At 46.2% G+C, this 25,489-nt stretch overlaps 1 protein-coding gene and 1 long non-coding RNA gene across 3 annotated transcripts in view; both read right to left on the bottom strand.

Moving 5' to 3' along the window:
• KIN (Kin17 DNA and RNA binding protein) overlaps nucleotides 1-25,489 on the bottom strand; it is a 398,804-nt gene that overhangs the window by 248,468 nt on the left and 124,847 nt on the right. The window lies entirely within an intron of this gene.
• Nucleotides 16,154-23,774, bottom strand: LOC140691432 (uncharacterized). The gene is made up of 3 exons (XR_012067051.1): nucleotides 23,414-23,774; nucleotides 20,075-20,164; nucleotides 16,154-19,724 (listed from the first exon to the last, which is right to left on the bottom strand). It is a non-coding gene; the product is annotated as an uncharacterized lncRNA (long non-coding RNA).

The following is a 25,489-nucleotide window of genomic DNA, read 5'->3' as shown; positions in this document are numbered from 1 at the left end:
TTTCTGATAGTTTGAGTCATTTAGCTTTTGGTGAAACAGATCCATCAAAATTTCCTGCTTAGGCGCCTTAACCTCTCAGACTGGAAGTATTAATCTTCCTAATCATAGGCTACACTGTGTCACTCGACTGTGGCTAATTATTATTATTTCTGTCACCAACTGAGGATTCCTGTAGCTTCAAGTTTCCTTATGTCTCCCTTCTCTTTCTGAAGTTTATTTAAAAAAAATCTTTTTTCATATGGAGGTACTGGGGATTGAACCTAGGACCTCATGCATGCTAAGTACACGCTTCACCTCTGAGCTATAACCGCCCCTCTTTCATTCTCTCTCTTAAATCTTTTTCTGCTGGGAGGAAGCTGGTGAGAGGCCAGACGTGGGTAAAAATACTGAATTTGCTCTAAGCTGTCATATGCATTTCACATTTGCTCCAGAAGTATGTGCAGTAGAAAATACAAACCCCTGGCAAGACCCTCCATGTTTTCCTTTTTGTTTGTTCATTTGTTAGTCCATTAAGAAGCTATCTGCTTCTAATTCTGGCTTGAAAGCTGACTCTGGCCGGAGGCAGCTTCCCTAATACCGGCCTCAGTTTCCCCATCTGTAAAGTGGGAATTATAACTGTAGTCACTTGGGCAGGGCTGGTCCTTAATTAGCTAATGATCGTAAAAGGCTTTGAAGAGGCTCGTAGAAGCGGCAGTTGAAGCGTTAACTATCATTATTACGTGGACTGCACCATCCTGGAGCCAGCCCCGGGGAGACTAATCATGCGTTTGGAGTCCTCTCTTAACATTCACAGAGTTTATGCTCCAAAACACCGAGGCCCCGAGGAAGTGGCAGGTGATGGCCCCTGGTTAGACAGAGATCAGCAAGATGCACCTCGGTCTTTCTCTAGAACAACCGGAAACTGTGCTGCATCTTGGCAAGTGTCAGGGACCCCAGGGGACAAGGGGCCAGAGAAATGGCAGAGGACAGACAGGGTGCATTCATCATTCAACAAACGTTAACGAAATCCCTTTTCCAGGTGCTAAACACCACAGGTACTTAAAAGAAGAGCAAGTCCCAGTTTCGGTCCTCAAGGACTGTACAGTCTGGTTTGATGTCACAAGCACAAATATCTACCCAAGGAAAAAAAAAAAAACGACAGAGAAGGTAAGTTCCAGAGGCAGGAAATTCCTGAGTGTTTTTTCTTGTTTTAAAAAAGCCCTGGGATTGTTTCGCAAAGGCCCCAAGCTCTGGGTGGCTCTCAAGAAGTCAGGGGTGGGGGTACACGCTGACCACTGTAATAAAGACACAGACACTATCCCTCATCTGAGGGGCAGTCCTGGTCCAGGACGTGTTCTTATGGATGCGTGTGACTTTGAATCCGATGAAGAATCAAATTTGGTTTGGTAGCCAGAGGTTTAAAAATTAAACAAAAAAAAGTTTGTTTCTTACTGTAAGTAATAAAGGTTTATTTTTACAAAATGTAAAAATACAGAGAAAAATGTGAACACCGCCCATCATTCTACCACTCTGATGTCACGACTGTGATCTATTGCCCTTCAGTTTGCACCTTTCCCATTAGATCCTACGTGTTGCGTGTAAGTAGATTTTTTCCCTACCTTCCACAGCCCTGGGGGCCTCTTGTCCCCACCTCCCTGAATTCCCTGAATGTCTTCTTCAGGCAGGGAAGTTAGTCGCCTGGCGGTGGAGACCCCAGGGGCGGGGGGCGGCGCGAGTAGCTGGCTTCCGCGGGTCCGTCTGCGCTGCTGGCGCTGCTCTTCACTCCAGCCCTGAGGAGAGATTGTGTTTTGTGGTGTAAACACTCATAACATTCACCGTTGTAACCATTTTTCAGCGGTATCAAATGCATTCATGAGGGTGTACAGGCCTCCCCAGCATCCGTCTTCCAGGACTCTTTCCATGCGTCCAAGTGAAACTCTACACCCATGAAACGGTCACTCCCCGCCCCCTCCCCCCGGGAGCGGTGCTGATCTCATCTTACTGTTCACCCCTTTGCCCCTTGACTGCCGCATCTCTGGGTGCCTTTCTCTCTCTCCTCATGGCCCCAAGGACATCCACCGACAGCTGTACCCTGTACCCTGACTCAGGAAGGGCCCTGTATGAGCCTGTGCTGCCCAGGGTGGACCTTGCCGGTCCATCCCCGCTCCCTTCCCAGAGCCAGGACAAGACCTCGGGATGCTTCTGGGACAGGACTCCTGGCAGCCACTGCGTGTCCTCTGGAGCTGGTCTTGGAAACACTGCCTATCCACCCTCTTGTCAACTGGAGTGTGAGCTCCACCCCTTGCTGGGCAAACACGCTCACATCCCCTTATCTCTGCCTTTATTGTCTCCAATCCCCTCCACCTTGCTCAGATGTCTTTTCTCCTCTTCTAGGTCTTTCTCCTTCCTGTTTTTTCAAGCTGGCGCCATCTGGCCCCAGTCCCCGTCACCTTTGCCTCTCTTAAACACGTAGCTCTGATGTGCTCATCTCTGTACAAATTCTGACCTACTTATCTGAAGGTCTACCATGTATAGATGCTCAGGTATGAGCTTTCCTGTAACTATTAATGCTATTTTTTTTTTAGGGCATAACAGCCCTTATGAGTTAAGAAGGAGTTCGTATAAAGAAATAGATCGACACAAGTCACACGGTGTGCAAACCTACCTTATTCTTTTAATGGAGATCTGTTTCTACCAAACGGGATCACTCTAGTTCCATTTACTGATGGAAAGCCCATTGAAGACAGACCCTCTCTCCTTTCTGCCATGTTGATGCTCACACACAACGCTTGGTGCATTCAGGTACTTTATTTCCCCTCCCCCCTATTTCTATGAGGTAGATATTTCTGTCTCATTATAGGAAATTGTCAAGGTCATACAGCCATTATGGGATAGAGCCAGGACTTGACCAGGTCCTGGTTTAGGACTCTGCAGACCGTGACCTTGGCCACCAGCCATTGACTCTGGGATCTAAGGAGTCAGTTTCATCCAGCCTTGTCATTGTCAGACGAACCCACCAGGGCCCAAGAAATGAGTGATTTTCCTGTTTCATGGCAAATTTTCTACCTAGCTGGAGCTCCATCCTCTTGGCTCCCACGCTGGTGGATTTGATGACAAAATGATCCATTTTGTTTGCCCCCCTGCTGGGAACCGGCCCTAGGTCTATTTCACACCCTCCAACGTAGCGTAGGGTCACCAACAGTACGTCCGCTGTGGCTGAATCCCCAGCCTAATTACTTTTAGTAATTGCTCTTTGTTCCAAGCATTCTCTTTAAAGTGAGGTGGTGTCACAAATAATGACCTCTCTCCTCCACTTAATGATACGATCCTTTAATCCATTATCTTTAATCACAGACAGTCACACAGAGACAGGACAGCCCCAAAGTCTAGGGAACATTTGCTCTCTTCAGGCTTTTCTTCCTTTGGGTTTTCCCCCAAAAGGTGAAGCCCCTGAAGGCTAGAGTCTTCAGTGAGACCCTGTCTTGAAGTCCTGGAGACTCAATAGGAGGACAGTTGACCAGGACCTTTCTTTCTGGATTTGTCTCCTCTCCTTCTGGTGTTGCTTGACCTGAGAGGTTGATGCTATTAATGAAAAGACCCTTAGAGGCATCACCTTTCTTGTTTGGCATCAGTTTAAGGCAGTTTAAGTATAAGCCAATATGGCGCCGATGGTCCTTGGACCAGTTTCTCATGTGGTTTTTTTCTATTCTGGTTTCTTTTCGGTAGGAAGGCGGCTCAATGACTATGAAGGGAAGCGGGGCCGCTTGTGTCCTCCAGCCAGCCTGCCTCACCTCGTGCAGCTAGTGATCCTTGGGATGTTTTGACTTTTACGTGGATGTGCATCTCCTGCCCCACCCCCGCCCTCCCTGACATCACTGGCACGGGGTGACTGCAGAGTCACTTTACGGGTTGATTCCCTTCATTCCTAGAGTTCTTCTCGGGCTGTCCCTTCCCTGCAGCCAGCTTAGACCCTGACAAAGAGAACCTTGCCCCCTTCTGTTTCTTAATCTTCCCTGAGGAGTAGAAATTCCTTCCTACCCTCATAAAAAGGAGGCCTGGGAGGTAAATTGGACCCGTCTCCCAGGCCAGTGCAAGATGGTTACCCGCCAGCATTTTCTAAGGATTTGCATAGCCTCTCCTGAGACCCCCAAGCCACTCCCTGAAATACTAATAGTTACAACTTGCTGAGTGTCTAGCAGGGACAAGGCTCTGTGCATTATGTGCTTTATATCTTATTTCACTTAATCTTCATCATCATTCTGAAAGGTAGTTATCAGGATCTGTGAAAAGAAGCTCAGATGTAGAGATACAGTAATTTACCCCAAGTCACGCTCTCAGTGAAACACTCGGCCTCAAAACCAAGACTTGTGGCTTCAGAGCCAGTGTGTCTCCCATTACGTGTCGTGACCACGCGTGACGGAGCTGATTCGAATTTGCGGGATGGCCCTAATTTCGGTGAGCAGGGGCTTCACACCTGGGCCTCCTGGGGGCGGGCCAGGCTCTGCCCCGTTCATCGTTCCTGCCTGCAGAGTCTCGGTTTCAGACAAAGACGCCAAGGCTGAGTTTTGACTCGGGCCTCCCTAGACATTCAAAAAAGAGAGAATCCCCTGGGACATCCAAGCTCGTGCGTGGCAGGGGTTTCCGAAGAACTGGCACTGGATTGACCGAACCCAACTTTCTTCCTCAGAGGATTTAGCCGTGGTCACTTATTTCAGGTCTGCAGATGGTCTGGATGGTCGGGGGGGCTCCTGAGGGTGAGCTCAAGTGGAACATTGTCTCCCTCGAGGCTGTGCGGGGCATCCTAGGTTGGAAAGGGCTCGAGGGACCCCTTGCTTTCAGTACGCTCACTTCACAGGTGAGGACATTGGTAGCCACGGAAGCGACGTGACTTGCTCAAGTCCATCAGGGTGATGCTTGGTAAAGACATGAAAGGCAGGTGAGCACCCAGGAGGCTTAGCTACCTATCAGTCCACGCTGCTTCCTGGGACTCATGTTCCCCACGTGTGTCCCTTTGACAGCCTACAGCTTGAACACCATTTACTAAAAACCAAGCCCTGTTTTCGGTAGTAGAATCAACCCCAAAGTATGAGATAGAGAAAAAAAAAACAAAACCAACCCTCGCCCCCCAGGAACAACCACCCCCAAATATCACCTTCATCCTGGTAACCAGCTAAAGCCAGCCAGACCAGGGAGACTCCACAGGGCAGGGCGGCTGGGAAGTGGCACCTACGATCCCTGCTGCCTTTGGAAAAACAAAATTAATTTTGCATCTCCGTAGACTTGCACACAAACCAGACCCACTTTCTTTGCTTTCTAAAAGGGAGAGCTGGAGGAGAGATAAGAGGCAAAACTCCTGGGGCAATATGAATCAAGCCTTCTCTAGCCAGCGTTTTCAGCTGACCAGCAGCCACTCCCCATGCCGGTCCGATAACGAAGCTTTTACTGTCACTGGCACGCTCTATAACAGATGATCATTGCACTGCTGCTCAGTTAATTTTATTTTTAAAAATCCGATTTCAGGATGGGGCTTTATGTGCCTGGATTCCTCCAACAGCCTCACACTGCCTCCTCTGTGCCATGTGCGGGCGCCCGGCCTGGGCACATCAAGTGCTCTATGCTGTTTTGGATACCCCCCAGTGCATCTCCAGTTCCCGACAAAACTCTGTCTTGAGCGGAATTCAGGCTCAAGATTTAGGCCATCTTTAGAGAGCATGCAATGCCCAGGGGGATGCATGGTGTGCATGGACCCCCCCCCCAATATGTTTTTAAAAGCAAAATCATGTTAAAAGGACCCTGGAGGGAGCTTTGAAGGGGATACACTTAACAGAGGCGAGACACGAAGGACGTTCTGCTTTCTGGGTTGGAGGGCAGGGGTATGGAGGTGGAGGCTATGTTTATGAAAGGACCTCAGATGGTTTTTAGCACAACAGGCAAACTTTTGCCCCATTTCCCATATTCTTGAATCTTCACCAGCAAGGAAGCACCATAAGCCTCACAAAAGCCCAAGCTCACCCCAGCTGGAAACAAGGTGGCTGGCCCTTTTGCTTTAACTTGAGACGTGTCTGCCACGCACCCAAACTCAACCTCAGATGTTTTCTTTTGAGACGGAGAAATGGCAGATGAAGTCATGAATTTCCCAAGGACATTTCCTGATGTACAATGTCTTTCGAAATGGTCAACTCTGGGAGAGCTGGCCTAAGGCTTGGTTGGTGAAATTACATTTGGAAAGATCTGTGTAATGATGGCTGAATTCCATTCTTTATTGGGTGTCTCTGCTTCTTGAGTTATTGACACTATCAAGGAAAATCTGGAAAGATGTAATGTTTCATGTATAATTATGACTAGCCTTTAATTTTTGTCTGCTCTTGGGGGAAGTTAACCCTCTGGGCTCCACTGAAGGTGCAGTAGGTTTCAGTTCGTGGTTTTCTTCAGTCCTAAATACTGATGTGAATTGCTAAGGAGAAAAGGAAGAACGGAGAAGGGAGATTGTGAGGTTGCTTGGGACGAGGGAAAGTAACCATTAGAGAAGGAGTCAGTCCCCCTCCATTTAGGTTAGGGGTAGATTGCCTTTGTGTCCTGGTCTGTCATAGCACAGACATTAAGATTGGCATTCCAGAATCCCAGGTTAGCATTCTCTTTCTAACCTGGGATGCACAGACCCTATGACCAAATGGGGCAACGCCTTAGACACTAGGTGATAAATTATTGCTGAATTATAAAGTGAAATAGTGCCTGTCTTGGGACTCAAAGGAACCATCTTGATTCTCCCTTGAGCCTTTGGACTCTAAGAACAACTGACTGGAAATTGAAGCCAAGCCAAATACACGTTTTGACATCCAAACATTTGATCACCTATTTATTTCCAATGTTCAAGAAAAACAAAACTATTTCAATACTGCTTAAAATTAGACTGAATGTTAAATCATGTAGCCCTTTGAAGGGTTGGGTTTATTTATTTGTTTATCTGTGTATTTGATTTTCTTCCAAAGAAATGGAATTAAATGGTTGTTTAAGCTGTAAATAGACAACCCCAAAATCACAGCACCTGAAGTCAATCTACCTGAGCAGAGACAGTCATTACTGGGTGTGAAATTGCCATGTTTGAAATTACTGACGAAAAAAAAAATTGTGGGTAGAAGACCACACTTGAGACGCTTCAATCCTCTGTCCTTCTCAAAAGCTTCTGGATGAGACTTCATTCATACGGAGAAAAGGCCTTTAGTGAAACATTCAAAATAACAAACACCAATTAGAAGCTGGGCTCCTAGGATGCCTTTCATCTTCAGACCTGGAAGCGCTCTACAAACATCATTAATCCTTCCAAATGTGGCTGCCAGCTCCGAGCTAGCCTCTCCCTTCCCACAGAGAAGAGTGTGATGGTTTCAGGGAGACGCTTCTCTCCCTCAAACCTCTCACCTTTGTGTGAGGTGGGGTCACCATTTCAAATGTACGCTTCCCAAACCAGAGTGTCGGAGGTAGATTTAGACTTTTTAACGAAATGAGTGCAGATCGAGCCAGGATTCCTCAGCATGAGGAAGAAAACGGATGAGTGGGCACCTTCAAAGAATCTGTCCTCTCGAAGAGCACAAACCATCCTCAGTGAGTTCTGCCGTATTTTCTAAGGGACAGACAAGTTTTCATTGAATCAATTTATTGCATGGCCAATTCTCGCTTAATTATATAGACCCGGCCTGGATACTTAAGGAAAAGATGCAGATTTGGCTTCATGTCTGCAAAGACATCAGTGGGTTTGGAATCCCACCTCTGTAAACATTTGCATCCTCTCAGTGAAGGCAAACATCTCTGCAGTTAAACCCTCCTTCGGCCATCGTGTTTCACACGGCTTCAGTTTAGGAATTTCTGCCCGTGTACCTGAACGACAGTTTGGTGGGTGGGTTGATTTATGCCTCATGTTTCCGCCTCTCCCAGTTTGAACTTCTTCCTGGTTCTCACCTTTTGGAGAAAGAAACTGTCGATCCAAACTGTCTGAACGGAGTGGACTGGAATGAGCTGCTGACACAGGGCTTCCCGGTGGCTTGCTGAAGCTTTTAGAAACGGGATCATCTAGAGGTCAGGAAGAGCCACAGGCAGGACGAAGGAGCTGGGTTTCCTTATTCTGGTGAATAGGACCGTGAGCCACCGTGTTACCCAGACCAGAAGCCTGGCAGTTGTCCACGATGCCTCCTCGTTCACCTTTAATTGGTCATAAAATCTTGTTGCTATTACCTGAAGAACTGTCCTCGTGACATTCATTCAAACCTTCATCATTTTTTTTTTTAACCTGGATTTTTCCAGCAGCGTCCTGACAAGTCTCCCTGCCTCTCATCTCAGACCACTTCAGTTATCTTCAGACTGCTGCCAGGGTGAGCTTTCCGTAGTGCAAATATGGTGACAGCCTTCCCCTGCTAAATGTTCACCAGCTCTCCATTGTCCTCATGATAGCATCCCAGCCTCACAGGGTGCCACAGTGAAAGATGTTACCTGGCCTGGCCTGAGCCTGTCAGCTCCAACCCTCACCGCTCGTTGTGGGCCATGTTTCAGCCCTTTGAGCTGCGTGTCGTCACCTGGCGGCTGTGTGATTCAGTTGTCACCTCCTCCAGAAACCGTTCCCCACAACCACCCCATCCATCCAGATCTGGATGGAGACGCCTTTTCCCTGCTCCGGCAGCACTTTACGTTCACCTGCATCAAAGCATTCATCCAGCACAGCCATCGCTGCTTTGCCTTCCGCATTGCACCGTGAGCTCTTCGAGGGCACATGATGTCTTTCATCCTGAAAGCCCCACAGAGACTGAGAAATATCCTTGTGCTGAACAAATGCTTGCAGAATTTGTGAATTAAGAATCAAGAATTACATTTCATAGCTTGCAGAACAACTTTCAGATATCATTCTAATGTCATGTTTCATTGTGGTGTATTGTCACATTTAGACACGGACAGCATAACATTCCTGAACCTCTTTCTTTTTTTTTTTCTTCTTTCTAACATTCTTCTCTTCCTTGTTAAATTTTATTTATTTTTATATTTATTTTTTTGGGAGGGGAGGTAACTGGGTTTATTTAATTATTTATTTTTAGAGGAGGGACTGGGCATTGAACCCAGGACCTTGTGCATGCTAAGCACGTGCTCTACCCCTGAGCTACACCCTCTCCCTCAAACGCATTTCTGCAAGCTGTTTTGTGTGGGTTGCACAACCTCTGATTGTGACCCTCCTAAGGAGCAGTTTTATTTCTACCTTGAATCAGCGTGCGCAGACGCTGTAGAAAAGAGTAACAATTTTCAAAAGAAGCATTAGACTTCAATGCCAAAAAGAAAAGAAAAAATAAAATCCTGCGTTGCCTTTGGGATCAGCATGATTTGAGCTGACACCTCCACGTGGGTTGAAACGATTGTCCTGCAGATCCCTCTTCGCACGCTTCTAAGGGTGCCTGGTTTATATCGCCGACATTTCAGAAAGAACTCACCCAAATCCACCTCCACGTGACTGGTTTCCTCCTCTGGTTAATTGGCAGAGACGTGGGCTTTCTTTGCTTCCCTTGGGACTCTGCCACGGGTGAACACACGCCTCTTAGCCTGGGTTCTGCTGCTAGTCCACGCTCTTGGTAATATTTTTTGTGATTACTTCCCAAGACTTTTTTAAATGGTAAAAGGTCTCCAGCAGCAAATGCTATTAGGGAACCAGTGCAAGTTATTAAACTCTCACATGAAATACATGCTTTTTAAATGGAAACAGTGCGTGTGGATGGTATTTGCGTGCTGTCTAGGGTTGTGTGTGGATGCAGTGAATCCAGCCTGCCCTGGCTGCCCGGTCGCCCACACTGTCCACAAGCAGATTGCCTTTCTCCGCGATGCTTTGCAGTAATAACGTTCACTAAGAGGGCTGTTCAAGCATCACTTGCTCGAGTTTTTCTAGGCATGAGAACAGCTGCATCACATGGACAGAAAATACGTATTTTCTATGGCATATCTTTCTACCCAGGGCTTTAAAAGGAAACTGTGGGACAGCTAACAGGTTTGCCTTCAAAGTCCCTGCCAGCGAGAGACACTTGAATGAAGGTGGAGCTGAGATTTCCAAAGAAAATCTTCAGGAAAATCCCATTTTGCTCCTAGGTGCTTTCCCCCGTAAAATCCAGATACACAAAAATGTGCTGCATTGTAAGAAAGGAAGACGACATCGCGTCTCATTTTTTTGTTTTTCTGTAGGTGCTGCCTGACATTTATGTAAGCAGGTGAAGGTGAGTTTTGCTCTGGAGTAAACTCAGGATTCTTCACATATACAGACCAACACGGTGAACATCAGAGGTTAACTCAGACTAATTACCAAGAAATGGCTCGATTGTGTTTCAGTCTGTGTCTTGGTTATTTAAGCTCTTTTAGTGATTGAATCAAATGAGCCCATGTGATAGGATTGCTTGATCGCTGGTCAGTCTGGAAATTGTCAATTTTGTGGTGCATTAAGGAGACATACAGATATTTACGGGAACTGTGCTAGGAGGCAAACCAAATTGAGGCAACATTTCAAATAAGGAGTTTGGTACTGCAACATGATTTTTCACCAGATCCATCGAGGAATGTTATATAGTAATTTTAAAAAGTTGCTTTCAAGTGGACCAAACAAACATTTATTTGCCTAAGATGCAAACTCTCTTCTGTATTAAACAAGAGAGAGGCCATGAGGATTTCCAAGGAACCAAAGAAGACACATATATAAGAGTTTGAGTTTCTATATAATTGAAAAAAATTAGAGTTTATTCTATTTGATTTGGGATTTTGCTGTAAAAGTCTTACTAAGACTTCCTATTTATTGTGCTTTCTTATACTAGGGCTGGCACTGCAGGTATAAAAGGAAAGAAACCAACCTGGAATTCAAAGAAATCTACTCTACCTCCCCAACCCCCCAGCTTCAATTTTCTCAATATTTTAATGTTTCAGACAAACTTATTTGTTTTATTTTTAAAGCTAATTGCCTCAGTTTCTTTAGCTTATAGGGACAGGGCAAAAATAACTACCTAGGTGATGTTTGAGTAACGTGACCAATGGCAGTGTCCAGGGTATTGCCTGCTCACTGTGTGCTCTGGGCTGAGAGATTGACTTGCACCAGCTCATAAAAACCTCACAACACCAAGAAGACTGGGATTTGAGAGAGTTACCAAGTTTGCACAAGGCCACCAGCTTCTCAGTGGAGGAGTCAGGACTCAATCCCAGGTCTGTCTTACTATGTATGATGCATGTGGTCTTTACCACCAGGCTAATTCTGGAACCCCGAAGAATCTCCCAAATCTCCTGGTCCCATCTCTTGCGCCTGTGATGCAGCTCATTCGTCCTCCAGCTCTGCACTTGGAGCCCAGGCTTCTCGGCTCCCAATTTGGGTAGAAAAGTCCATCCTTTCTCCTACTGCCTGCCGGGGTTCTGTTGTCAATATGCCATCAGGCACTTCAAAGCCATAGGCATCTGCGTGGCACACAGCAGGCCTCCGGTGGAAAAGGACCTGATTGAAAGGGGCAACACAAGTAAGCCAAAGGATGGGGGGCTCTGGTGCACACCTGACATGTGGCTGGTCTGAATCCAGCTGGGATGTGGGTGTAAATTACACCCCAGATTTCAGAGACTTAGGAGAGCAACAGTGGAAAGAAATGTAAAATAGCCCATTCACTACTTTTACACCGATTGCATGTTGAAATGAGATTTTATACGTGGGGTTACATAAAATGTACTATTAAAAAGCATCTCACCTGCTTACTTTTCCTTTTACCCCCTTTAAAATAATGCGGCTCTTAAAATTCTTTAAGTTGCCCTACGTGGCTTGTGTTACATCTGCCAGACAGCACTGCTTTAGAAGTCTGGGGTTTGGGTTTGAAGCACATGGTTTGGGTTCTGTCTCTGCTACTTCTGTAACTTCCCCATGCCTCAGTCTTCCTATTCTATTTTACTTTATTATTTCTTAAACTGGAGGTACTGGGGATCGAACCAAGGGCCTCGTGCATGCTAAGCATGCGCTCTACCACTGAGCTCTACCCACTGGCCTCTGTCTCCCTATTCTAAACATAAGGATAATAAGAGGGGTGCCATAAGGAATAAATGAGTCAACATTTGCAAAATGCTAAGGACCCAAAGGGCTCACAATAAACACTACAGTAAGTGTTTGTGAAATAAATCAAAGAATAGAGTCATTTTTGCCCGGGGGTCAGGGGATGGTAGAAACAAACGCTTTCAAATCCTACCCTCTGTGACTTCTCTGACACAGATTTTCCTCTTCAAATAGTTAACAGTCCCCACTCCTGTGACCACAAGGACACAGCTTGCAAAGCACAGCTCTCGAGTCCTGTGCTGACGCCGGTCTCCTGTAATCCCTCACGGTATTTGTCAGAGTGAGCGCACGTGAAACCCTCCCAGATTCGGACGGGAAGATCCTACGGGAGCACAGAGCAGAGAGAACCCAAGGGAATGGAAGGAGGCACGAAAGCAGCCGTCTGTGCTTCTGTGTGGGCTCGAGAATGTCGATCAACCAGGGAAGGCAATCCAAGGCAAACTGACAGAAACCTTGACCTCGAGCTGTCACTTACCAGCCTGGCAGGGGATCTGGGACTGTTGCTGGAGTCATGAATCACCAGATAATCAATCCCCAAGATATTTATTGAGTAATCAGGAGATGTTCAAGTGTTGAGACTTCACCAGCTCCACCAGAAGAGTCTAGAGGACAAAACAGAAACCATTGTCTCCATTTTTTTATTAAATATTTCTTGTGGTTCCAGGTATCCTAAAATTAAAGAAAGTCCAGAGATGGACAAATACAAATACTGAGGTGTGTAAATACAATTGCGTTGACCCCGCTAATCATGGGGATATATTGCTGAAGTTTGGGGAATCAGCACTAGGGCATTTAAATTGTTTTGGATAGCTCTGATGTGATTGTGCAGACATATTGCTATTTTAACTTTTAACAGATGAATGGGGAAGTATATTGCCATGTAGAAGGAATACCGAACTGGTAAAGTCATAATTAGGGTCAAATCTTTAAGCACTTTACCTGTTCATCTTACTCATTCTGCAAGCTTCTTTCAGGTACGTACTAAGTGTTCATTATATGTTGGTCAAATATATCAATGAATGAACTGTATTGGTAAAAATAACTTTGTTTTGAGCATGGTCTTTGCCTGAAAACATTAGAAAATGACAACATTGGGATGGAGCTATATAAAAGGAAAGCAGAAAATGGCAGAAATGTAGGTAAAATATATACCAAATAAAGAAACTGAAATTTTAAAATAAAAGCATTTGCATGACATCTAAGTCCAGAGGAAAGTGCAAATTGTGTAATGTTGGGTTCTAGAAGAACCCCCAAAACAGACGGGGTAGATGTGGGGGTGATTTGCTAGCTTTCCTCCAAGTTTCTCCTAGAAGAGTTGGGGTTTTAGGAGCTTCTTGAATAAACGTCCAGTTCACCTTACTTTAATTTCTGATCTGGTGGCCAACTTCCAAGACTGGGTCAGGAAGCTCTGACACTCACTGACTTTTCTCCTTGGAGATACGCATCCTCTTCCCTCACTGGGCTCTTCTGCTGGTCAGATGGAAGTTCTCCTTTTTCACAGAAGTCATGTAGCTTGGATTTCTCCTCTCCTTGTGCTGTTTCTTGTTCTCCGTGTTTGCCCTAGGGTGACCAGTGCTTTCACGGTCAACGACCATTCAGATCTCACGTGTGCTAAAATGTGGTAGTAACGCCACTTGAAATTTACACAGCGCCCTGTCTCAGAGGAAGTCAATGTCCTTTTACGGGAAGTGTCTTGCTTCTATTTCGTGCATCACTGTAGGACGCATCTCCCATTCTCCCCAGTTTGCACACGAGGAAAGGGAGGCTCAGGGAAGCGAAATGACTGGCTTCCTCTCACAAGCTGGCAGCGGGCGAGCAGTGAAGCCATGAGAATTCTTGGTTCATTTGTTGGGTTCTTTCTAGGTTCATTTATTACTCTTTTTTTTTTTTTTGGTAAAGCTATATAGAGAGACAGAAACAGAATTTGTTTTGCCTTTTTACCCCATTAGATTTATACTAAAAAATTTTTTTTTGTGGTATTTGGCTTGTTGCCTTAGGTGGTGTTTATTTTTCAGCAGAGTTGTTTATAGTATGGGCTTGGACTTGAATACTGTTGAGACTTGAGTAAGTCGCATGTCAGAAGAGACTGAATAGCGAAGGCTGCTTTTGGATTTGGGAGAGATCTCTGAGAGAAGAGTGACCCTTAGTGAGAAAGTGATTCAATCCAGAGGCAAGGATGAATGGAATCATGCCTCCTGGTTCCTTGAAGCTTCGTGCTTCTTGGATGGATAGTAGAACTTGGGGTGGGCGGTGGGTTTCAATGAGTGGACACCCACATGGCCGAGACATTTAATGGAAAAATGTGTTCTGGGGATTTCTGTTGGCAGTACGCTGTTGCTTATCAGACCACTAGCTTGTTTGTTATGGCTGCTAAATTATAGTTTTGGAGAAATTCAGAAACTGCTTTGCCTGGAGACTTCGAAAACAGTGCTCAGAGTTGAAGGAACTTTATCTTGAAATGCTTTATTGGCCACTCTGAAACTCCCTTGTGCAAGAACAATGAAGCCAGGTATGTATGTGCAGCGTGAGGTGTGGCCTCCACACGGCTGCCAAGCGAGACTTGCTGTTTTTTTTTTCAAAGTTTTGTTGAGACTTGGGCAATCGTGATTTGGTTCTTTTCCAGGCTAATCTACAATATGCTAAACAGCGTTGTAGGCTCTTGGGACTATCGTTCTGCTTGGGCTGTGAAGACCTGATAAGACCTTCAGACTGAGCTCTCTTCAAGTTCCCCGGGCCCCCAGGGCGCCTGTGGGGATGACACTCATGGCCTGCTGCCCCTACGATGAGGCTGAATCTTCTAAACCTCGCAGGAGCTGTTCAAAGGCTGCTGTTACACATTTGCGTTTCCATCAGCTGGGTTTCCGACGACCTAGTCACGTAGACAACAGGTGAACTGAAGTGAGGGCATTAGGTCAGCTTCACGATCAGCAAGGATATCAGAAAGTGGAGAAAGCACAATGGTTCTACCCCGTCCTTGTCTTTCTTTTGTAAAATGGGGATTCCTGTCCTGCTTATCGAGCAGGATTGTGAGGATGAAGAGGAGAGTGTATGTGAAAGTTCTTTGTAAACTAGTAGAGCTGTGTGGAAGTCCTGGACGATTTCTGTCAAACAGGGGTAAGGATGCCCGATTTGTAGGGTGACTGTGAGGACAAAGAAAGAGAACTTATGTAGGTTTCTTAGCACACTGCTTGACACATGGCAATAAATAAAACGTAGTTTTCCTCCCCGTGCCCCGACTTTCTTCCCCCCGAGACGCTGATGTTTTTCTGTTCATCCTCATTCACCCATCTTTCAACCCATAAGAGAAGTTAGATTTTGCAGTTCATCCCTGTCTTGGGTTGTCCCCTGTGTGGGTCCATTTCCTTTGGTTGCCACATTGGATTAAGCCTTGGCTCTCTTTTACAGATCTTCAGAACTTTGGTCCCCTGTTCCCGACTCTTCTATCCCAGAGTCTCCTGATCAGATGCTAGCCTCTCCTTGTGGTCTTCCCAGAACTCACTGCTGGGATCAGTCACTCTCCTATGACCCCACAGTGGCACACAGAGGTTTTAAAACCCTCTACTATAACTTCTAAACCCTCCCTTCTTTTATCCTGCCCAATTTATATTTAAGTCTCCTTTGGTATTGCAAAATCCAGGATGGCAGGGATCATATTTGTATATTTATTTATCTATTATTGTCATTTTTAAGTTGAAGTCTAGTCAGTTTGCAATGTTGTGTCAATTTCTGGTGTACAGCACCATGTTTCAGTCATACATGCACACACATATATTTGTTTTCATATTCTTATTCATTATAGGTTATTACAAGATATTGAATATAGTTCCCTGTGCTCAAGTAGAAACTTGCTGTTCATCTATTTTTATATTTAGTAGTTAGTATCTGCAAATCTCAAACTCTTGATATAGCCATTTCCACCCCTTTCCCCACTGGTAACCATAAGTTTGTTTTCTATGTGTGTCATCATTCTAAATAAAGTAAGAAAGATAAAGAAAGAAAAATACCATATGATAACACTTATATGTGGAATCTAAAAAAAAAGACACAAATGAACTTATTTATAAAACAGACTCGTAAATCTAGACAACAAACATTTGTTTATTTTTGAACATGACACGGCCGCACTCCCTGACACTTAGTAGGCATGCAGTGAAGGCAAATGAGTAAATGAGTGAGTGACTAAAACTAACAGGTGTCCACTGCTTCTCTGCAGATAGATACCACTTTCCAGAACCTGCTGCCAAAACCTGCTGATTCTATTTACATGTTTCAGTCCTGTGATGGACTGGCAGCTGAGCGAGGGTCCAACGGCAGTCATCTCTTGAGACAGTCATCTTTTGATCACCTGCCATTTTGAATACTGTCCTATAATTTCTGTTCCAATGACTCACTCTGACTTTGTCCCTGCAGAGCCAAGAAAGTGAGTCGATGTAGTTTCATTAGTTGAAAAAAATGAGTCCATTCGACTGAGTCAGGTCAGTAGAACTTGTTGTGTGAATGTAAGCAGATGAAACAAACTGGTTGATTGAGTTCTCCATGTTCCAGCGTTGGTTTTTCTATCACTGCAGAGGCTCCAGGAAGTCACTGTGGGACTTCAAGTGACATCGGAAAGGCTAACGAGGAAGGATTAGCACGAAGCAATGAGGACACGTGAATTTTACACCCAACTCACTCACTGTGTGGCCTTGGGCAAGTTATGCAAATTTCCCTGTCAGATATTTCCTGAAATGAAAAAAGGAAGTAGTGCACGGGATAGCAGCGGTAATTCTGAGAATCTGTGCCCCATTGTGGGTACAACGTGTACCTGTGCTCAGGGATATGGTAAAATACTTGGAAACGCTCAAGTGTTGTGGGAGTGAATAGCGTTCTGCTTATTACATCTTTTCTCCTGGACGCGCATGTGACTCTTCCTCTCCACCTGTCATTTCCCCTGGGTTCCTGGACCACTGAGACTGTAATGCACTTAGATATAACCTTCATTTGAAAGATAATAGATGCAACAAAGAAGTATTATGCCTTTATTTAAAAAGCTTAGGAGAAATCATTATTTGAAAGCTCCCCTCTGTTTTACTGAGAAAAAATGGACACACTTCAGTGTTAAGGGCATACAGCATGATGTTTTGATTTACATAGACTGTGAAATGATGACCATAGTAGGTTCAGCTAAAATCTGTCTTCTCACAGAGCTACCATAAAAAGAAAAAAAAGAAAGAAAAAAGAAAAAAGCGTTTCCTCCTTGTGATGAGAACTCTTAGGGTTTCCTCTCTTCACAATTTTTGTACATATCACACAGCAGCGTTGGCTAGCGCATCGTGTCCCTAGTACTTACTTTCCTTATAATTGGGAATTTGTGCTTTTGACCATCTTCCTCCAATTCCTTCTTCCTCCTTCACCTCCAGTAACCACAAGTCTGATCTCTTTTTCTGAGTTTTCGTTTGTTTGTTTTTTGTTTTAGATCCCACATATAAGTGAGATGATACAGTAGTTGTCTGTCTGACTTATTTCACTTAGTATAAGGCCGTTACAGTCCATCCATGTCATCAAAAATGGTAGAATTTTCTTGTTTTTTTTTTATGGCTGAATAATAACCCATCATCTATCTATTTCTCAGCTGCCTTATCCATTCATCCACTGGGGGACACTTAGGTTGTTTCCATGTGTTGGCTGTTGTAAATGGCTATGAACACAGGGTGTAGATATCTTTTTGAGTTAGTGTTTTAATTTCCTTTGGTTGTATTTCCAGAAGCAAAATTGCTGGATCATATGGTAGGCCTATGTTTAATTATTTGAGACTCCTCCATACTGTATTTGAAAGCTTTAATTTTCAAATATGCCACTGTTATAACAAAGGCATCAGGATGCTGTTCACATGGAACTTAGTTTTACACAATCGTATTTCTGATCAAGACCCCATTTTGAAATGCATTTTCTTTCTTTCTTTTTTTTTGTGTGGGGGAAGTGGTAATGAGGTTTACTTCTTTAATTCTTTTTATAATGGAGGTACTGGGGATTAAACCCAGGACCTCCTGTATGCTAAGCATGCACTCTACCACTTGAGCTATGCCCTCCTCCAAGACCCCATTTTGAATGTTCAGATATTTAGTGAGTCAATGTTCACAGATGATTGTCATTTAAAATTTCATACTTAATAGATAGATTGGGGAGCAAAAGAAGGACAGGAAGCCAAAATCACACACAAAAAAATCTCCATTGTTTTGGGAAACATGCTCTGAGCTTCCATTTCTGAGAAGAAGCCACTTTGGAGGTTCCCTCCAGCCCTCGTTTCCTCTTTTCCTTCCCCTCTCTTCCTTCCTTTCTTCCACTCTATTTCTTCTCTTCTTTTATTCTCCTCCTCCTCTCTTTTCTTTTCCCTTCTCTTGGGGTAACTGGAGAGGGAGGATGTGGTCAGAATTGATGAGGTGAGAACCATTCCAGTTCCCTTTTTCCTTCACCTCAAACCCTTCGCAGATGTGAAGCTTAATCAGATCATCGCAGCCCAGACCACGAATGGAAACTCCAGAAACCTCAGTCTAGGGACGTCAGGCCACAAGCACACTCTCCGTGGCAGGATCGTTCTAGAAAGCATTCTGACCAAGCACGTCAGTCACGCTGGTTAGAAATTCATCTCCATGGCGATGAAGCAGTCACCACAAGAATTTGTTCATATTTTCGGATCACATCAGTGTGTGAAGGAACCATCCTGATTTGATGGAGGAATGGTCCTCAAAGGCCAGAATCTTAGCAGGCTGTTGAATCATTCGTACTGACCTTCACTCCTGTCCTTCCCCGTAGAGTGCCCTTGTTTGTGTGACTTGTTCTGGGAGGAAAATTATCTGCTGGAAAATGTATTGGTCTTATAAATAATGGATATTTTCTTGCTTATCATAATTTGCCTGGTGTCTCAGATCCTATAAGCTTGAAGAAGATGATTTATTAATATTATTACATCCAGTTCTAGCATGAATTAAAAGACAAGAAGCTGACGAGGACAGGAGGGCATGAGCTGCGCCTGTGTAATGCTCTAGATCGTGATTGAGTTTGGGTCCATTTTCATCGCTTTTGCTCCATGGATATTTATACTGGTTTCCCTGCTCAGGAGTTTTCACTGATTTCCAAGAAGAACCATTGCTCCCAGTGTTATCATTTCTAAAACCAAGACATTGGTGTCATATACTGTCCCACAGAAGCTCAATTGTTGGAACGTTTATTATGGTATTGGCTGATTTGGGCATCAAAAAAGTGTAGATCTGGATCAGAGAATGAGAGTGTAATTCATTCCTGGAGGGGCCTCAGGTGACAGATGGAGGGACAGTTTTTTCAGAATGATTCGCTTTTCATCCCAGAAGGTAATCTTGAGCTTGATGGTGAAACCAGGAACTCACAACAGTTTCCAGCCATGGTTGGTGAACTCAGAATGGGCAGCCTGTGTTCAAGTACTGGAATGGCATGGAAGCTAAAATATCGAAAGCATCCCGTGTGTGCACTCCTTCTTGACATTTTTTCTCAGTCACACATATATGTGTGTTAGGCTGATGCAAACTTTCTTTCTATGCAGTAGATGATGGATTCATTCTTATTCAGATAATCAGGGTCACATTAAGATAATTTCAGTGAGAGGAGGATCCTCTGTCCTTGACTTAGTATGATATGCTCTCTCCTACATAAGAAGGAAAGAAACAGCATTTTAAAGTAAATTTTTCCTTTTTCCAAAAAAAAAAGCATGCTTATTTTAGAAACTATAGTACATGTAGGTAAGCACAGAGGGAAATAAATTAAAATTTGTTCTCACTACCTAGAGATAATTAGTTGGTGTATGCATATTTTCCAGTTTTTGGATACATGTGTGTATGTGGGTAGGATGTGTGTGTGTGTGTGTGTTCAATGAGATTGTTACTACATATAATTTTGTACCCTGGTCTTTTCAAATAACCTCAGCCAGATATTATGAGTACACTAACTCATTATAAATATATTTTTGTAAAATACCATTTAAAGTGGCAGAATTACCTTCAACTTCGGCATTTTTTAAAAAAAGCAAGTTGTCGAGTAGATAAATGAATCTTGGACTGTGAGAGATCACGTCGACCATCACGGAACCTGGGATTTGGGAATAAAAATGTCAAGATAAGTCTAAAGAGGAAGAAAAGCAGGGACACAGGTGCTCTTAGCGAAGGGAGATGCATTGGGAACATGAAAATTCAAGGTAGTCTTGTTGTCAAACTTTGACATAGAAGAACCTTACATGTCAAGAAGTGCCAGGAAATTTATCTTCATTCAGGCTGTATACAAGGTGGACCCTAGGATGCTAACAATGTCCTTCAGACGGAGTAAAAAGTTGTACTGTTTTTTGAGAACTCTATTAGGTTATTCACCACAAGTACACGTCCCACAGGGGTTTATAATTTTTCAAAGCTCTTTTCAATAAATGGTCTCCTGACAACCAATCATAAACAGCCAACCAGGCTTTCTGAAATAACACAACCACTCAGGCCTTCGCCAGTCAAACAATTTCCTTGCTGTTCCTCCTCCCCTTCTCTATAAAAGCCTTTCCCTCGCTCTTGTCGGCATAGTTCCAACCACTTCTGGTTTACGCTGCTGGATCCAAGTTGATCTTTGCTCAAATAAATTCTCAAAAATTTAGGGAAAAAAAAAGTCTTCTTTGGACCTCGTGAGAGCCCCGTACGGAGGCGTAGCATCCTCATTGTGATCTGTACTTCATGGACTGAGACTTGGTGAGATTGAGCGGTTCTCCCAAGGTCCTTGTTTTTGGGAAGGCAGTCTCCAACATGGAGTTGTTCCACCCCCAGGAGGTTACAGGAGATCAGGCTTTGGACCTGGACACATCCTTACGAGAGGTAAGGGGTCCTCGCGGCCGGTGCTGGACTCGCCCCTTGTGTGGGAACAGCTTTCCTGGCTCTCCTTTGTTCTGCGTACACGGGTGCATCCTCTAGCATCCATCGTCCAGGCCACTGCTACATCCTTCCCCCACGAGGAGGGAACGGAGTCCTTCTGCAGCAGCTCAGGAAGGGAGGGGTCCCTGGCCACGGGGAACTGACCCCACCCCTGAGGCTGACCTTGACTCCGTCTCTTCTCCACGTGAGGGGAGTGCGCTTCCATCCAGTGCTTGGCTGCTGCTGGGTTTTCCTCCGTGACTCGGATACCAAGATGCAGTGGGTCAAGTGCTCCGACTTCTACTACTGATGGCAGGCGACAGGTGCCGCTTGCTGGACAACAGAGATGCGGCCACAGTAGCTGCGCCTGGACTCCACGGCTTCTGGCTCCGGAGTCGTGTCCTTCCTCTGGCTCCATCAGACCCACTTCCCCCTCCCCTGTGACTGTCACGTGGGTCTGGTTGATTCGGTTTGGCCCCAAGCAGGGAGCGATGGGGCAGAGCTGGATCAGACCACAGCCTCTCATCTCTTGCTGCCTCTGGTCCTAAACTAAGAGATGTTGCGATTGTGTTGAGAATGACCAGTGAGGAATTCTTAGATAGCTTTTCAAGCTTTTCAAACTGAGTGGAGAGCAACTAAAACTCGAATGAAACTGCCTGATGAACCTGTGGAGTTTGTCTACTTTTAGGGTGAAACTTCCTTACAGTGATGGGCACTGAGCCTGTGCCAGTGGGAGCTTCGGGCTGGATGCATCTTTTGAGGAGTGTCACTTTGTAAAGAAGAGAGGGTGTCTTCACTGCAACAGTTTCACAGTCTCGTGAAGAGACTCCTCTGCTCCTGTGAGGACCGCCCGTAGCACAGCTGCAGAAGTGAACAGAACCCTGAAACCCCGGCAGAGGATTAACCCCTGCTTTTCTCATGCTTGCAGTGTGCTGACTTGCTTTTCTTGGTTCTCAAACGATGCGATCTGACCGCTCAGCAGCTTCCTGTTTGAGGGTTAATTACTTTTTTATGTCTATGTTTAAGACGCTTAAATCTGATTCATTCTCTGTAATTAGATGCGATGCTTAGAATAGATCCAGGTAGAGCACATTAATGTTCCTCCTTTGAGGGCTATTATTTCTCCCTCTGAGCAGCTGCCAGTGGACTCAGATCACGAAAACATGATGAGAATGGCAACTCCAAATTTGTGGTGGCCTTGGCCATGAGTCAGGAGAGCCCCAGCTGTGTCCCTGCAGAAAACTCATGTACCCCCAAGACCGGTGAGAGGGCCCCTGGGGTACGTGCGCCTTGTGGTTTGAGCGAGGGCTCACTGGCCTCACCTTGTTGGCTTCTCTGCCCCTTGAGAGCGAAACCAAGAAATGACTTAGAGAGTGGGAGGGTAGTCAGCGAAGGGGTGGCGGGTGGAAAATAAGGCCTCAGGCAGGTAAGGGAAGGGTGGCGGATGGTCTGAGGCTCATTTGAGGTGGCAGAAACGGTCTCCCCCATCTCCCCTTCCTTTGCTCTGTTGAAAGAAATAGCAACTTCAGCGAATTCTCAGACTCCAGCCCGTTTCTCTTCCATCGTTGCTTCTTGCTCAAGGATATGTGCTCTGTTGAAATGGAGAAGCCGGCCTTTTCTCTTCCCCAGATGAGGAAAGAGAAGAAAGGGGAAGAGGTGTGAGCCAGGAGGAGAAAAAAAACAACAAGGAAGTGAGAAAAGGATGGAAGGAAAAGCGCCAGAGGAGGAGGGGGCAGCCTGCCTCCAGGGGCGACTGGCTTTCTCCGCTTTGCTGGCAGCTTGATGGCTGTCACTCCAGCACCTGGGACTTCCTCTTTCTCCAGACACACTGAGCTGGTGTTTCACTGGTAACAATAAGTTAATTGAATAGCCTGTCGACAGATGGGCTGTGGCTCTGAGCTCCGCACTCCTTTGTTGTATTTCTGTGTGAGAGACTCTGAAATAGAACGTATCTTTCAAAACACACACACACACCCGCCCATCTTTCATCGGGCTCCTTCTCTGCTTCTCCTAGTCTTCTCACAGTTAAGCCTTTTAAAGGATTTAAGAAGTAATAGAGTGCAGTTGTCCCATGGTATCCCCAGGGAGATTGGTTCCAGGACCCCCCCAGGGTTCCAAAATCCTTGGATGCTCAAATCCCCATGTACAATGGTGTAGTATTTGTGTATAACCCACGCACATCCTCCCGTACGTGGCCAAATTCTACAGGATGGGCTGATGATCAAAGAGGCTTCATGGTCCAGGTTGGGTCAGGCAAGATGCTCTCATGTCAGTAGCTAGCGGTGGCCATTAATGCACACAGTGTCCTAGCTGTGAAGGGACTTACAATCACTTCTGCTCATTTTCCCCCTTCAATCAAAAGTCGAAGTTCCCTCCCACCTAGAAAGGTCTTTGAGAAGTTAAAAAGGCATCAAGTTACTGGCTCAGTAACCCAACCAACGTGCACAAGACTCACCTGGGATGCTTGTTAAACGATGTAAAGGGCCGCGGTCCACTTCCGACGTTCTGAGTCAGCACGTCTTGGATGGGGCTCAACAGTGTGCATTTTCAGCAAGGACTGTGGGAGGTTCTGAGGCAAGACCTCTTTCTGAGAAACACTGGAAAGAGGAGTAACTCTCAGAGCCCACATCTCCCTAACGCGTCCCTTAGAGAATCAGCAAATGCACCAGACAACGCGCCCCAGCCGTGTGCTACACGCTGTGTTCGGTCTCGGCGAGAGGAGACCAAGAAATACGAAGGCTACTCTCGGTCCTCCGGGAGCTGGCTCCTTCCAGGGGTCTGGGCAGCCCCCGCAGGCAGGCGGAAGGTGACAGGAGTGGGTTAAGGCTTTCAAGCTGAGGAGGGGAGGCAGCGAGGATGCTCCATTGATCCAACCTGTGGAGATCTGAAGCTCGGTGCTGACTGAGCTCTGACTTGCTTGATACTGTTTATATGATGAATAATAAAATAATTCTTGGGTGACTCACTAGCTATCTGGAGAGCCTTATCATGGCCTCGAGTGAAAACACCACTGACTCCTTAGTAAGAAAGGGGCTTTTCTGAGCAGCTGTCTTGCCGCAGGACGCCATGAGGAAGCACGGGCTGAGTGGGACCCGGCCTCCCTGGCTCTGGCACGGCAAGTCAGCGGAGGCAAAGCCCGCCCCCTGGGGGAGCCGAGGGCCTGGGGTCTTGCCGGGTGCTGTGCCCGCGTGGACACCGAGGTCCTGGGTCGAGAGCGAAGCCAGGTGAGTGACGGACGGGAGCGCTGGGCTGGCCTGGGGCAGGAGAGGGGGGCTGGGGGGGGAAGGGGGTACTGGTGAGCGGGGGAAGCTGCTGGAGGGTGACCAAGGCCGGCTTCCCACTTGGAAGCCAGGGCTGGGTGGGAAAGCAGGCCACTGCAGGCGAGGAGGTGTGGGAGGCCTGGGTGTGTCCCGGAGGATGGGGTGCTGGGGGAGCACGTCTGCAGAGGGGCGAGGCCACTTGGTGGTGGAGGAAAGCTGCCGGAGAAGAGGGAGGGTCCAGGCGAGGGCGAGGTGGGCGGGAGCCACGGGTGGCCTGTTGGGCGCTGGGAGGCCCGGGAGAGGGGAGGCCGGGATGGCAGACGCTTGAGCTCACTGCTGCTTCTGGAGGCTTAAAACCAAGCTGTATTTCTAGCCCCGGTGGGGTCTGTGGTCCGTGGGGCGCAGGGCCGAGCAGGGGGAGGCTCCCTGTGATTCAACCTCACAGCAGCAGGGCTTGGGCTGGGCTGACGGTGGCTTCCACGCGCCCAGCGAGGAGGGACTAGCAGAAGCCCTGAAAGGAAGGCAAGTCGCTTCCGGACTCACGAGCCGGCTGGCTGGGGAGGAGCCCAGCCTCTGCTTGGGGTTCCTTCTTGGGTCTTCGTAAGCAGGACCAGCCTTGGCTTCATCTAACCCAGACCCTGTTACCAAAGGATGGAGGGCATCCATCCAAGTCTCCAGACCCAGATCCCTTCTCCTTTTCCTTGGACGAAGCGAGGGCCATCTTTGGCACAAGTGGCACTTTCTTAAAGGAACAGACACAAACTAGGTCAGTTTCAGGGATGGAGTGTTGCAATGCTTTTAGGGAGAAGCAAATGAGTGTCGCAAGAAGGGATGGGCGGACAAGCTCCGAGAAAATGCCCCCCGCCCCCACCCCGACTCTGCTTAACTTTCTCTTGTTTCACACTGGAGCTAAGGGATGCTCAAAAAATATTTTTTTTGGTTATTATTATTTTTTATGGGTGAGAATTATTTCCCCCCACGCACCTCTTTCCATTTGGTTTCCAGTAGTAGTTTGGGATTTACCAGCAATGATCTCCAAGCTTTGTGGAATCGCAGACCTGCAGGGCCCTTCAGATGGTAACTTAGGGTAAAGGAAGCATAAATGTTCCTCTGCTCTAAAAGGCTGGAGCTGCAAGGGCCCTCCGAGGTCACTCTTAACTGATGGGGAAGCTGAGATTGGGTTTTGCTCGCGGTCTGGGAACAAAGTCTTTCAGAAGCCGTCACAGAAAGAGCGATACAGGTGTCCTTCCGAAGACCTCCGGGGAAGCAGA

Source organism: Vicugna pacos, chromosome 35, assembly GCF_048564905.1.
Source record: "Vicugna pacos chromosome 35, VicPac4, whole genome shotgun sequence".
NCBI lineage: Eukaryota > Metazoa > Chordata > Mammalia > Artiodactyla > Camelidae > Vicugna > Vicugna pacos.
The sequence above is the reverse complement of the archived record's forward strand: the minus strand, read 5'-3'. Positions and strand labels throughout refer to the sequence as shown.